The sequence below is a fragment of the Kogia breviceps genome, chromosome 3 (genome assembly GCF_026419965.1).
Source record: "Kogia breviceps isolate mKogBre1 chromosome 3, mKogBre1 haplotype 1, whole genome shotgun sequence".
Classification (NCBI taxonomy): Eukaryota; Metazoa; Chordata; class Mammalia; order Artiodactyla; family Physeteridae; genus Kogia; species Kogia breviceps.
The window spans coordinates 28945735-28958951 of record NC_081312.1 but is presented as its reverse complement, the minus strand read 5'-3'; the positions used below and the strand labels follow the sequence as shown (position 1 = coordinate 28958951).

The 13217-nt window shown below is 44.6% G+C and overlaps 1 protein-coding gene across 10 annotated transcripts in view; it reads right to left on the bottom strand.

Annotated features, from left to right (window-relative positions):
* Positions 1-3305, bottom strand: part of NUMB (NUMB endocytic adaptor protein) — a 183321-nt gene extending 180016 nt beyond the window's left edge. For 2 of the 10 annotated variants that reach the window (XM_067028190.1, XM_067028195.1), the window contains exon 1: positions 3197-3302. The gene's annotated coding sequence lies outside the window, so the exon portion shown is untranslated. Of the gene's footprint in view, positions 1-2972; positions 3052-3196 lie in introns of those variants that run through there. The other 8 variants (XM_067028188.1, XM_067028183.1, XM_067028184.1 and 5 more) reach the window with 8 other exon arrangements.
* Positions 3306-13217: the final 9912 nt, after the last annotated feature.

Below are 13217 nucleotides of genomic sequence, written 5' to 3'. Positions count from 1 at the left end.
AAGTTTCTTCACAATTTCATAAAACATTAAAGAAAGGGTTATAATCCCCTAGATTAAAGATTTTAAAGAGGGCTGTAAGAATCTCTTTCAGTTTTCAATACTGTTTTCTCTGTCCTTATGTCCATTAAAACAAACATAAATCAACTCTTTCTAAATATAAACCATCTAGTCTTATAGAATAAAAATCAAACGAAGAACAGCACAAAACATACATATTATTCTTAATATAGCTTAAAATAAGTATATAGATTACATTTGGGTCCCTCAAACAAGTTAAATTTACAACTCTATGCCACATCCAGATCATTCTCAAGGGAGAAAACCATCAAAACAAAAGCTCCTGCTTAATAAACTATTTACTTTGTAGTTAAAACTCTATCCCAGGTGCATCTGAGCATTATTACTATGTCTTCTCTCTTTAAAAACCTAGAAATCTAAAATACACAAGTATATCTGGTTCCCTTAAAAATGCTTTTATATTATGTATTTTGTATAAAGGCAGTGAAAACTTCAGAATTCCTTTACTCTCTAAAAAGGAAACACTCTTCTGCTTTTCTCTTTTGAAATGTGTCTTATTTGGTTTTTGCTTACTTTCTATACATGAACTGTTCTCAAACCAGTCTATTTATGTTGGTTGTTTACTGTCAACACGTCTGTGTATACTTAGGTTTTATACAGACAGTGCTTTACAGTACACTGGTAAAAAAGAAAAGGTAAACAAGAGGGCGTGAGTGAAACAAAAGTGGACCACATCTGAGAAACACCACTCAATTTCACCTCTCTACCTCAAATTCCCTTTAGTCCTCATGTTAAAGATTCTCAGTATTTAAAAAGAAGCGCAACACAATGTATGATAAGGCAAACACAGGAGAAACCAAATCAGAAACTGAAGAAATTTAATAGAATGTATCACCACCTGAGAAAATTACCACAAAAAGCAAAATAAATAAACAATAAACCCAGTCCCTGGATGTCCCTACTGAAGGGCTGCTTCGCTGCACTGCATGGCTCAAAACAGTTTTACGAACTCTTTTTAATGTAAGAAATACATTTTACATTGTGACCTAGTACACACATGTATGAGCAAAATTTCCCAAAACAATATTTTTCCTTGCCACATTCAATGGTAGTCAATTCTGTTCTATTTTATTTTTAATCAATTTAACCCACTAAATTGATTTTATAAATTACTAATAAATCATGATCCACAGTTTGAAAAACACAGGCTTAAAATAGGGCATCCCTTATACAGTATTAGGATCTTTTTTTTTGCAATTTGCTTCTACCTGTCTCTAGCAGGGTAGACAAGTATTTTAAGGTTGCTACATTACTACTGTTTTCAATAGAGCAAGTGGTTCCCCTGACCAACATAAGCCATCACCTGAGATAAATACAAACGCTCAGGCCCCATCCCAGACCTACTGAATCAGAAACTCTGGGTGGAGCCATCAGTCTACATTTTAGAAAACCGTCCAGGTGATTCTGGTTCAAGTTAAAGTTTGAGAACAACGCACAAACCGTCCAGGTGATTCTGGTTCAAGTTAAAGTTTGAGAACAACGCACAAACCGTCCAGGTGACTCTGGTTCAAGTTAAAGTTTGAGAACAACGCACAAGCCGTCCAGGTGATTCTGGTTCAAGTTGAAGTTTGAGAAAAACGCATTAAAGAATTCAGGACTTCCTTTATCCTCTACACATTTAATAATCCAGTACAGTGCTTACTTTGTGCCAGTCACTATTCTAAAAGTTCCACAGATATTAACTCATGTGAAAAAGCAACCCTAAGAAGTAGGAAGTATTGTTATCCCTATTACACAGATGAAACTTCCACACAGAGAGAGGTTTAAGTTGTCAAAGCTAAGTGGTAGAACTAGAATTCAAATTTATTTCTAATTTGGCGAAAGTTAAGCCTGTCCTCTTCATGCCTCTCTTCTTTCTGATTAAGTCCCCGGTCCCACTCCTTTAGTTCAGCTATCCCCTTTTCCCCTTTCAAATTCCTCATCTTGTCAATGTCCTTATTTTCTAACATTATTGCTCGCGTCCTAAAACAAATTTCTTTTCTAAAACATTGGAATGTAAGTCACAACCTTGCTTTTAGAACCCTTTCTCTGGTCCTAGATGGCATCTTAGTATTATGAAGCTGACGGTTCTTCTATTTCTGAAGTCCTTAGAACCTATTAAGGGCTCCATGTTAATTTCTCATATCTACTGTTCCGGCCAGTTTCCACAAGACCACTAGTCCTGAGCAACTTTCTCGCTCCCTCCTACTACGCCCTACCTCCCATTCCCTTCCTACAAGGAAACAACTTCTCCCGCCCACCCGCGTGTCATTTTGCTTGACTTATCTCCAACTGAGAGAACTTCCATTCCTCAGCTAAACCCCCTCACCAGTCTCAAACCCGAGCATACCCCTCCAGGACTTTTTTCAAAACCCTGGTTTCCTGGTGACCCTCAGACCCAGGAGTTCCCAGGCCAGTCTTGGATTTCCCATCCCAGACCAGCGGTGGGGGGCAGGTCTCCACGGGTCCGACACTCCAAAGCCCCGCAAGAACCCCAAGAGCGCTCCTGTCTCGGATGGCCGCCTTTCCCAGGAAGATCCCCAGGTGCCTCCCTGCCTTTCCTCGACGCCCTCGCTGAGACCCCGGCCGCCCTCGGCCTCCCTTCTCCCTCGGACCCGGGCCACTCCCAGTCTCCCGGCCCCCCAGCTTTCTCCTCTCGGGCCACTCCCGGGCTTCCCGGGTTCCCCTTCCTCCTCGCACCCAAGCTGTCCTGGGTATTCCCGAGTCACCCCGCCCGCGGACCAGGTCGTAACCGGTCACTCCGGTTCACCCCTTTCTCTGGGACCCCAGACACCCCAGTCTCCCTAAGGACCTACCCCTCACACACCGGACGCCGGGCAGTGCCCCAGACCCGCGCAGCTAAGCGTCCCAAGGGACCTCCCGACCTGAGCCGCTTGGGTCCGGCCCCAGCCTACCGTGCCACCACGAACTCCGCCGCCAGGAGCCGGACGGCTCTCCCACCAGCCCAGTCAGCGCGAACTCGCCGCCGCCGCCGCCGCCCCCGCCCTGGCCCCGACCGGGGCCCGACCCGGCCCGCAGTCCAAGCCCCCTTACGTTGGCTTCCGCCTCGGGAGCGCCGAGCTGGAGTTTCCGTCCCCCGACTGCCCCCAGACCTCAGGTCCGCGTTACCAGTACCCACCTGCCGCTGCCCCCGGCCAACTCCAGTGCCACTGCTTCTACCTCGGGCGCCAGTAGCCACCTAGCGCCACCACCTCCCCCATGACAACAGGCCCACCCCGCTTCACACTTCCTATCTCTCCATTGGGTAGTGGGGCGGCAGCTCTCTGCTCTTATTGGTTTCGTTTACCCGTCCGTCAAATCTTCCTTACCACCCCTTTCCCTGACCCGGTATTACCCCCCCTCCCGGACCTGGAGCGTCCTAGACCAAGCTTTAGTTGTAATTGGTTGATGGTTGGGCAGTTCAAAGTTCTGATAGGCTGCCGAAAGTGTCTGTTAAGTCAATTGGCAAAGGATGTGACGGCCATGGTTGATTCGAGCTTGGGCACAGTTTGGTTGCGCAGTAGAAAGCAAGGAAGGGGCAGACGCTCACGTCCGAGGGGAAGTGTTAACTCTTTGCGGTAGAGTGGACTCTGGAAACTCGTCCCTTTCTCCAACTTCCTCCCTATAAGGAGAAGCTTATCACTGCTAGCTTACCCAGAGGGTAGTAGTTACAAAACAGCAACATCATAGGTTGTGTTTAAAAATCATTTACAACACCTTGAGAGAAAAGCAGTATACAGATTAAAATTTCCCCTTCTTGAGGTCCTAAGATGCCCAGTTTCCTTGAAGTTCTTTCCAGAAGTCTCCATGCTAAAGGGCAAAGCACAACCGTTTATTCTGCAGAGGTCAGTCCACTTTGGTTGCAGTTAATAAATTGAAGTGGCGTGTTGGGGGTTCTCCAGCTTCCAGACCCACGCCTGGCTGGCTCCTGCGAAGTGACCAGGCAACCAACAGCAAGTTTGGACTAAATGGGCCATATTTTACCCTGGTGATGCTCTGGACAAGAGAATTCGGCTCCTGCAATTTGATTTTTATGCTCAGCAGTTCTTAAATAGCCCTACCAGTTGTGTGTCAGATACTTAAAAACTTGTCTTTTTTTCTAAACCTCTCCTCTTCCTAAGCAGTCTAAATTAGGACCATTGAAAGACTGCAGTTCCTTTCTCATATTGGCACAATGCACAAGAATAAATGATTGCATTTTTACTCATTTGGGTACAAATCACAGATACTTTTGAGAAATTTGGTGTTGCTATAAAAACTCTTGCGCTCCTAGAAATACATCCATCATTAGTTTTTTGCATTTCTTTTTCATTTCCACCCCTCTTCCTGCTCCTAAATAGCAAAATGCTGGCCTAATTATTCTTTCAATTTCTAAATCAGATTTAAATGTAACTTCCTCACAACTCCACCTATCATACACAAACCCGTGGGTCATGAAACATACACTCAGGAATGGACTGGGACAGGTCAAGGGTACTTCCCTCTTAAGCATCCCTTTAGTGGTTGGGGACTTTCTGTGGCACCAAGAATCTGGTCTTTGCCCCTTTCTTATTCCCACTAACTCTTTGTTCCATATCTCTTCTATTTACCCTCCTATCCTGTTCCAGCAAGCTACAAGGAGTTTAAAACTGCATGGTTCATTATCCAAAAAAAAATTGTCTATTTTCTAACATATATTTTTAGTCAGGTTTAAATGAACTACATACCTCTATCACCAAACTAAGCTGAAATTATTCCTCCAGTAACTCTACATAACAATAAGGTGTCTTTTCCTAGTTATTTTCCGGAACTTTCCTCCCCCTTCTCTCATCCTCACCTTCCAATTTAGAAATAACCTCCCCTTCAATTCAATGACTCATAAAAAGCCTGTAAAAGGAAAGTGGAAAAGCCAAAATAACTTCAGAGATGTCTGAATCATTCAATTGAAGGAAAGATCAGACATTGACCATGATAAGATGGAATCCAAGACATAAGGCAAGCCTGAACTAACATCCCATAACAAAAGAAGTAACATGTAAATGTGAAGACGCTCCAATGAGAAGAAGGACGTAGCAGTACGTCCTTTACCCAGCTTTTTAATATATTACCAGCAGCTTTCTTCTCTCTAGTCTTGGCAGTGTGTCCTACCTACCAATTTTAGAGCAAGTTAGAAGGCAATTAATGTCCTGGCAGATAGGAAACAATAACGTCATAGAAGGACATGGCCATTATTATGGTACTTTGGGTAATAATGGCTCTTGCACAGCCATAGTGACTATGTGCCATAGAGAACATAGAATTAGGCCAGCCTCACTAAGAGGACTTGTCATCTAAGTTCAGGAACTGAACAGAATTACTATCACAAAACCAGGAAAATTGCCACAAAGGTCAGCTATTCCTTCTATTTCATTTTATTTGCTTATTTGTTTATTTATCTTATTTTTTGGCCACACCACACGGCATGTGGGATCTTAGTTCCCTGACCAGGGATCGAACCTGTGCCCCCTGCAGTAGAAGAGCAGAGTCTTTTTTTTTTTAATGTTTTATTTATTGCTGTAATACAAGTGCCTAGAACAAGTGCCTGGCATAGAGAAGATGCCATTAGTGGCTTTGGGGATTTCTGTTTCCTCCTTTTCTTGGGGACTTAAGGAGTGGGCGAGGGGTGCATAGTCCCTGGTACCGTCTGCTCACACTGACACCCACAGCGATGGCAGTCACTTGGACTGGGCTTTGAACATCAGACAGGCAGGGTGCTACAGAAGTGTCCCTAGATCCCAGCTTTATGACTCCTACAGGTCTGGAGGGCCCCTCTGTGACTTCCCCGCTTCTCTCGGGGACACAGAAATCTTTTGGTTGCTCCCATGCATGAGAGGGTACAGCAACTCTTCAAGGCTGTCCATCTGCCCAGGTGCTTGCTAAGACTCTCCTTACTGGGCTCTTTTTTTTTTTTTTTTAATATCTTTATTGGAGTATAATTGCTCCACAATGGTGTGTTAGTTTCTGCTTTATAACAAAGTGAATCAGCTATACATATACATATAACCCCATATCTCCTCCCTCTTGTGTCTCCCTCCCACCCTCCCTATCCCACCCCTCTAGGTGGTCACAAAGCACCAAGCTGATCTCCCTGTGCTATGTGGCTGCTTCCCACTAGCTATCTATTTTACATTTGGTAGTGTATATATGTCCCTGCCACTCTCCCACTTTGTCCCAACTTACCCTTCCCACTTACCGTGTCCTAAAGTCCATTCTGTACATCTGCATCTTTATTCCTCTCCTACCCCTAGGTTCTTCAGAACCTTTTTTTTTTTTAAGATTCCATATATATGTGTTAGCATACGGTATTTGTTTTTCTCTTTCTGACTTACTTCACTCTGTATGACAGACTCTAGGTCCATGCACCTCACTACAAATAACTCAATTTCATTTCTTTTTATGGCTGAGTAATATTCCATTGTATGTATGTGCCACATCTGGAAGAGCAGAGTCTTAACCACTGGACCACCAGGGAAGTCCCCCTCCTATTTCATACACTAAAAGAAAAAAAAATTATAAATATTTTTGCTCATACATACATATACACTCCTACCCTCCCATTCCTTGTGAAAATCAGTTAAGAAGAAAAATGGGAACTTCCCTGGTGGTGCAGTGGTTGAGAGTCTGCCTGCCAATGCAGAGGACACGGGTTCAAGCCCTGGTCTGGGAAGATCCCACATGCTGCGGAGCGACTAAACCCGTGCACCACAACTACTGAGCCTGCTCTCTAGTGCCCGTGAGCCACAACTGCTGATCCCGTGTGCCACAACTACTGAAGGCTGCACGCCTAGAGCCTGTGCTCTGCAACAAGAGAAGCCACAGCTATGAGAAGCCCACGCACCGCAACGAAGGGTAGCCCCTGCTTGCCACAACTAGAGAGAGCCCATGCGCGGCAGTGACGACCCAACACAGCCAAGAATAAAAAAATTTTTAAAAAGAAAAGAAAAATGTAATATAAACACGTACAACGCAGTAAGAAGAGAGAAAACCTTAAAGAAAGAAGGTTTTAAGGAACATTCTTTGATCCAACAGAAGGCTATTGTGTAATTGAAGCCCATGCAGTACTGGAAAAGTTAATGCTTGAACCCTACGTTTTAATTTTGTTTTGGTTTTGTGTGCACAAAGTAACCTTGTAACGTAATTACTCCATCCAGCTTCTCTTTTCTTTCCTGTGTTATGTGCTTCTCCATGACTCTCAAGGCCCCCTCTTGAAAAGCAAGAGACCAGGGCTTCCCCGGTGGCGCAGTGGTTGAGAGTCTGTCTGCCGATGCAGGGGACACGGGTTCGTGCCCCGGTCCGGGAAGATCCCACATGCTGCGGAGCGGCTGGGCCCGTGAGCCATGGCCGCTGGGCCTGCACGTCCGGAGCCTGTGCTCTGCAACGGGAGAGGCCACAACAGTGAGAGGCCAGCGTACCGCAAAAAAAAAAAAAAAAAAGCAAGAGCCCTGGGGTCGGGGATTCTGCAGCTCTGCGTCGCGTGGCTGGCTGTGGACGTGGTGCAGATGGTATCTGTGCAAAACCACTTGAGCAAGACCAGGACGACAGGTATATTACAGGCAAAAATAACCTTTATAAATCCTGATGAAGCAGAAAATGATGGACTCAGAGTGATGCCCCAATATCTGAGTGGTATGGTTTGCCTTGGGCTCTAGTGTGTGCTGGTGCTTTTTGCTCTCTTTTCTTTGCTACTCCTCTCTTTTCATCATATCACTTTTCAAGGGAGCAGAATCTAAGCCTCTTTTCATTTCTATTTTAGTCCAGGGCTCAATCTCACTATGGAAAAGCTCCTTTTGGGGGTTTCTGTTTGTTTGTTTTGGGATTTGTTTTTCTCCCTGGTTTTTACACACAATTCCAAATGGATTAGAGAAACAAACAACTGGTGCAGAAGAAAATCACTCAGATAAGCAGACAAGAGCCAGAACTGCCTGCTGCTAGCAGTTAGGGGCAAAGCCATGACATTTGATAAGCGATGTTTCCCTGAGTTTGGGACCCCTGAAGGTGGAGGTTGACAGGGATGAAGGCATCGGAGAGAAGAGAGGAAAGAGAGAGAGACAGAGACAGAGGAAATGAGAACTGAGAGAGAGAGAGAAAGAGAAAGAAAGAGAGAGAGGGCCCATAGAAAAGAGGGTAATGAAATCGAGAAAGCGTCAAGAGGCCACAATCAGAGTGCTGAGCCAGCTTAGAATCCTACCCCCACCTCCGCAGCTATGGACTTTACACCAGGTTGCACAATTGCACCAACCGAGCGCAGCCTCTGCCACTGGTTGAAAGGAGAATGGGGCCAGAAGGCTACCCCATGGGATCATCGTTCTCCTGCCACCTGGAAAGCCCCAGGTGCTGCTTCGTCACCAGGGCAAAGCTGACAAGGAAGGATAGATTCCTGCAGCCAGCCATCAAGTGCATCTTCATTTGATTTCATAAAGGTGACCACTGGCAAGAAGCTCTGGATAAACAAAGGGAAATTTTCTGGAAGAAGATGTCTTTGCCATCCCAAACTGGGGAGCTTCCAACAAAGGGATGTGCCAAGCTGCTTTCCATGCTGGAACAAAGCACTGTGGTTTCAAACAAGGCTCTGTTCCATGGAGGGAAGAAGAAAAAACAAAAAAGTCAATGGAAGAGGGTGTTCCCTCAGGCAGAACCATTTGCTTTCCAATTCTAGGGTTCATGTGATTTTTAAATAGCACACCATACCTTCTCATTACTCAATGCATGAATTTTCATCCTCAAGAAAAGTGTGTGTACCCCTCTACCCACCTTGCATAGCATAGGTAAGATGGCTTGAGTGCCTGTAAAATGGATGGGCTGCAGCTCTTAGCTCTGCCATTGTGCTATTGAATGGAACCCCTGGTTACTATCACCACATCTATGGGTGGACCAGCCATTCTTCTGCAGCAGGGAGTGGGCCGCTCAAAGCACTTTTAAACTTTTGTCCATCCCAGTTTTACACACACACAAAGAGTTTCCTGGAAACATGGCTACACTCCAAGGATTTCAGAGAGTAGAATACCTTCTAGAGCTCCAGTTTCCTAATCACTTGGAATCTCATAAGAAAGTAGACTTGAACTCAGACTCTTGACCCTAAATGTGTTCAGATCCTGGCTCTGCCATTCGTAGCTGTGTGACTTTGGGAAAGTTGATTCATCTACCTAAACTTCAGTTCCTTCATCCACAAAATGGGATATGTATGAGTTATCTCTTGCTGCACAACAAATTACACAAAAACTTAGTAGCTTAAAACTGCAATTATTATCTCTGTTTCTGTGGTTCAGAAATTCTGATGCAGCTTAACTGGGTTCTCTGGCTCCGGGGGGGTCTCACAAGGCTGCAGTCATCTCAAGGCTCAACTGGGGGACTTCCCTTGTGGTCCAGTGGTTAAGACTCCATGCTCTGAATGCAGGGGGCCCGGGTTCAATCCCTGGTCAGGGAACTAGATCCCTCATGCCGCAACTAAAGATCCTGCGTGTCACAACGAAGATCCCCCACGCGGCAACGAAGATCCTGCAACTAAGACCCGACACAGCCAAAGATATAAATTAATTTTTTTAAAAAAGGCTCAATTAGGATGAATCTGCATCCTAGCTCAGTCATATCATTGTTGGCAGGGTTCCTTAGCTCACAGGCTTTAGGCCAAGGCCTTAGATCCTCATGAGCTATTAGCTCAGGACTTCCCTCAGTGCCTTGCCTGTGGATCTCTCCATAGAGCACCTCAAAACATGGCAGCTTACTTCATCAGAGCAAGCCAGCAAGAGGGCAAGAGAGAGGGCCAGTAAGAGTGAGACTGCTAAAAAGACGCAAGTCATAGTCTTTTGTAATCTAGTCATAGAAGTGACATCCCAAAATTCTTGCCACATTCTATTAGTTAAAAGCAAGTCATTAGGTCCAGCCCACACTCAAGGAAAGGGGATGGGATTACACAAGGATGTAAATACCAGAAGAGGGATCATTGGAGTCACTTTAGAAGCAGACTACCTTAGTATAATAAAATAATAATAATAATAATTATACCTACTTGTAGGTTTTGTTTAAACACTAAGGGAGAGAATATGTTCAATTCAGGACCTGGCATATATTATGTACCTGGTGTATACAATAACTATTATTACTATTAATGTTATTATTGAGTATATAAGGCTTGGTTTTCTCTTCCTTCTAGCTACTAGGAGGAAACTTTTATGAGCAATAAATGAGATAATCTACATAATTCAGGAAGGACCTGATGCATAGTAAGCGCTCAGTAACCATTAATTATTATTAACATTATATGAGTGTATGCTATCTGGTTGCCCCTCCAAGCTACAGGAAAGATATGTTATGATTACGGTAACTTCCAGAATGGTCTAATTTTCAAATGTTTTGCCTCATTTATCCATGTGTACCCTATACTTGCCAGAACACAATTCTAGATTTGGGGCTCATAAAATATGACCAACAAAGCCATGATCCAGTCTAATTTCCTGCCTGCGCTATACTAAGAAAGGCATGCTCAAAACAAGCAAGATGGGCTAAGTATGGCAGCACCTACCAGTATGCAGAAATCTGAGCCTGGATCCATTAAAGTTCCAGAGAGGGGAGTGTGCCCAGAATGAGCAGGGACTTGGCTGTGTGACTTTTGTCCCTTTCAAAAGAAGCTGGTCACTGTGTAGTCTGCTGTCAGTCGTTAACTGAGGATGAGAGGAAGGGGGATTCTACCCAGGCTCCGTGGATGGAGTAAGGGCACCCAAGAGGCAGATTGCACACCTGGATTGGGAGAAGTCAGAATCAAGACACTGAAGAAAGAGAAATTTTGCAATTAGAAAGTTGGAAGAAGAGAGTCCAGCTTGTAACATGAACGAAAGATCACTACAAGGTTAGAGTGACCCAGCAGGGCTGCTGAGTGGCTTCCTTGTAAGGGAGGAGGATATTGAGGTCTGGCTGGTGGCCAGAGAAAATGAGGAACTATAATCAAGGAAACCCCATTATTTTGGCTTTGAGTCATTTCTCAGGGCTCATCCATGATTATTATATAAAAAAATGGCAGGGAAATACCCCTAAAGTATAAATGATCTTTAAACCGAAAACACTGTAGAAGAACAAAGGTCCAAGTGTATAGCTCACCTTATCTGATCTTTTCAGGCCAGGAGTATCTACTCAAATATTCTCTCCCTCCCTCCCTCCCTCTCTTTATATTTGTACATGTTCTTTCCTTTTGTCTGTGCTCCAGGCAAAAGAAGAAACTATCCTCACAAGGAAATGCCCTAGGATCTTTTCAACTGGAGCTGTTTCCTGATCCAGAGTCACCCTCTCCAACAGTTTCTTCTGTGGTGCTAGACCATTAGAGTTCAATAAATACTCGCAGGTAATAACAGTTACACCTCTGCCTCCAAATCAAGTCACCTGTGCAGCTGTGATTTAAACAGGCCCCTTGATTTTCTGAGATGCACCAGCTCTGGTCCCTTCTCCTCTGGGCATGTTCCCATGTGTTTCCAGATTTGTGCACAGAAAGGCTCAAAGCAGAAGTTGCTGGGAAAGTTCTGTGAGGTTAAAGGAGAGGTATATAGCAACATCAAGTTCCTCTTCCTGTCACTCTTGTCTCTTCTTCTAACTCTGTGTTTCCTCTGTGTTTGAGAAAGGGGAGAATTATAAATAAGGCTCAGTACCACTCAGCAGCCAGAGAAGATCTCTGTCTGCTTTTTTGCAGGATGGCCAATTTTAGAAGGGGAAGAAGGGCTGAGGAGATGAGGACTTGCCCCCAGGAAGTCTGCCTACACAATAGGGATGGTGTGTTTATTTATTCAGCCTTTTCCTACAGGCAGCGGGAGCAACAGCCATTTCATTTTGTCCTCAGGAAGTGTATTTAGTGGTAGGCTTTCTTTCTTTTCCTGTTAGTTTCCTGCAAAAGGACATCAGTGTCTTCTCAGAGCAGCAGCTGATAAGAAGGATATTGTTGCTCAAGTGAAGGCAGACCAACATATTTCCTGAGGCAGACCCAGCTCATCCCAAGGGCACAGAGAACTGAGCCTGGGTGTGGAAATAGAAGAACCTGATTTTCACACCTATTTCCCTCGTGCCATCTTCCTCCCTGAAATAGTCTCTCTAGCGGGATGCAATAATTACATCTTCCACTTGTGTAGAATTTCACACTTTCCCAAGGTATCCTCACACTGTACAGAAGCAGACTCCAAGGCACTGTATTTGAAGGAGCCTGAGAGTTACTTTGGAGGGTTGATATAAGGAGGCAGCTTTGGGCTTAACTCTATGTTCTGGGGAAATTATACCAATAGTATAGGTTTACCCTAAGTTAGAGTCCATTTACTAGCTGCTACTCATCCTACAGATCTCACCTTCAAAGTCACTACTACAGTGGGACCTGCTGACACCTCCTCTCCCAGCCACCACTGGGTTGGATGCCCCTCTTATACACATTGCACTTCTGTGTGGAATACACACATCCCATGTGCCTGTCTCTCCTGCAGCATTGTGATACCAGGAAACTCATCCATCCTGCTCACAGCTCCTAGCACAAGGCCTGACCCAAAGTAGCTCACTAAATGTTTAGTGAATGAATGAGTCAGGAGTTGTCACTAGGAGCAGCCTTCCCACTCTACACCATCATTTATTTTGGGGTGGTGCTATGGGAGTTATAAAAAAAAAGGCATGTGCTAATTATCATATAATGATCACTAGTGGTTACAGTAATTAGTAGGTAAAAGCACAGTGGGGGGATATGACTAAATAAAACCTTCTACCAGTGTGTACAGGGCCTTCCCTGCACATGAATTTGAAATCTCATTGCCTGTCATTCCTTCAGTTGCCAATAGTGGGGAGAGGGAGAACTCAGTTTCCTCTGACTCAGTGAAACTGTTCTGGTCTGAAAATTAAATTAAAATGCTGGGCTGGTGGTGGCCCTCTGCTACTTCCCTCTCAGGCTCTGGGATGGATTTCCCCATCAAGGGTCTGCACTGAGTCATTCCTGCTCCAGATAAAAAACAAAAAAATTCAACTCCCTCAGGATGAGTGATGCAAGCAAAGACTCATCCTGCTAATCCTCCCGTTGGGGGTCACTGTTCATGGCCTCCGCCTCCTCCTTGGGAACATGAGGATAAACTGAGAGAAAAGACAAAACTTTTCCTTCCCATTCCTTCCTACCTCAAAAGCTCTTGGTCTGT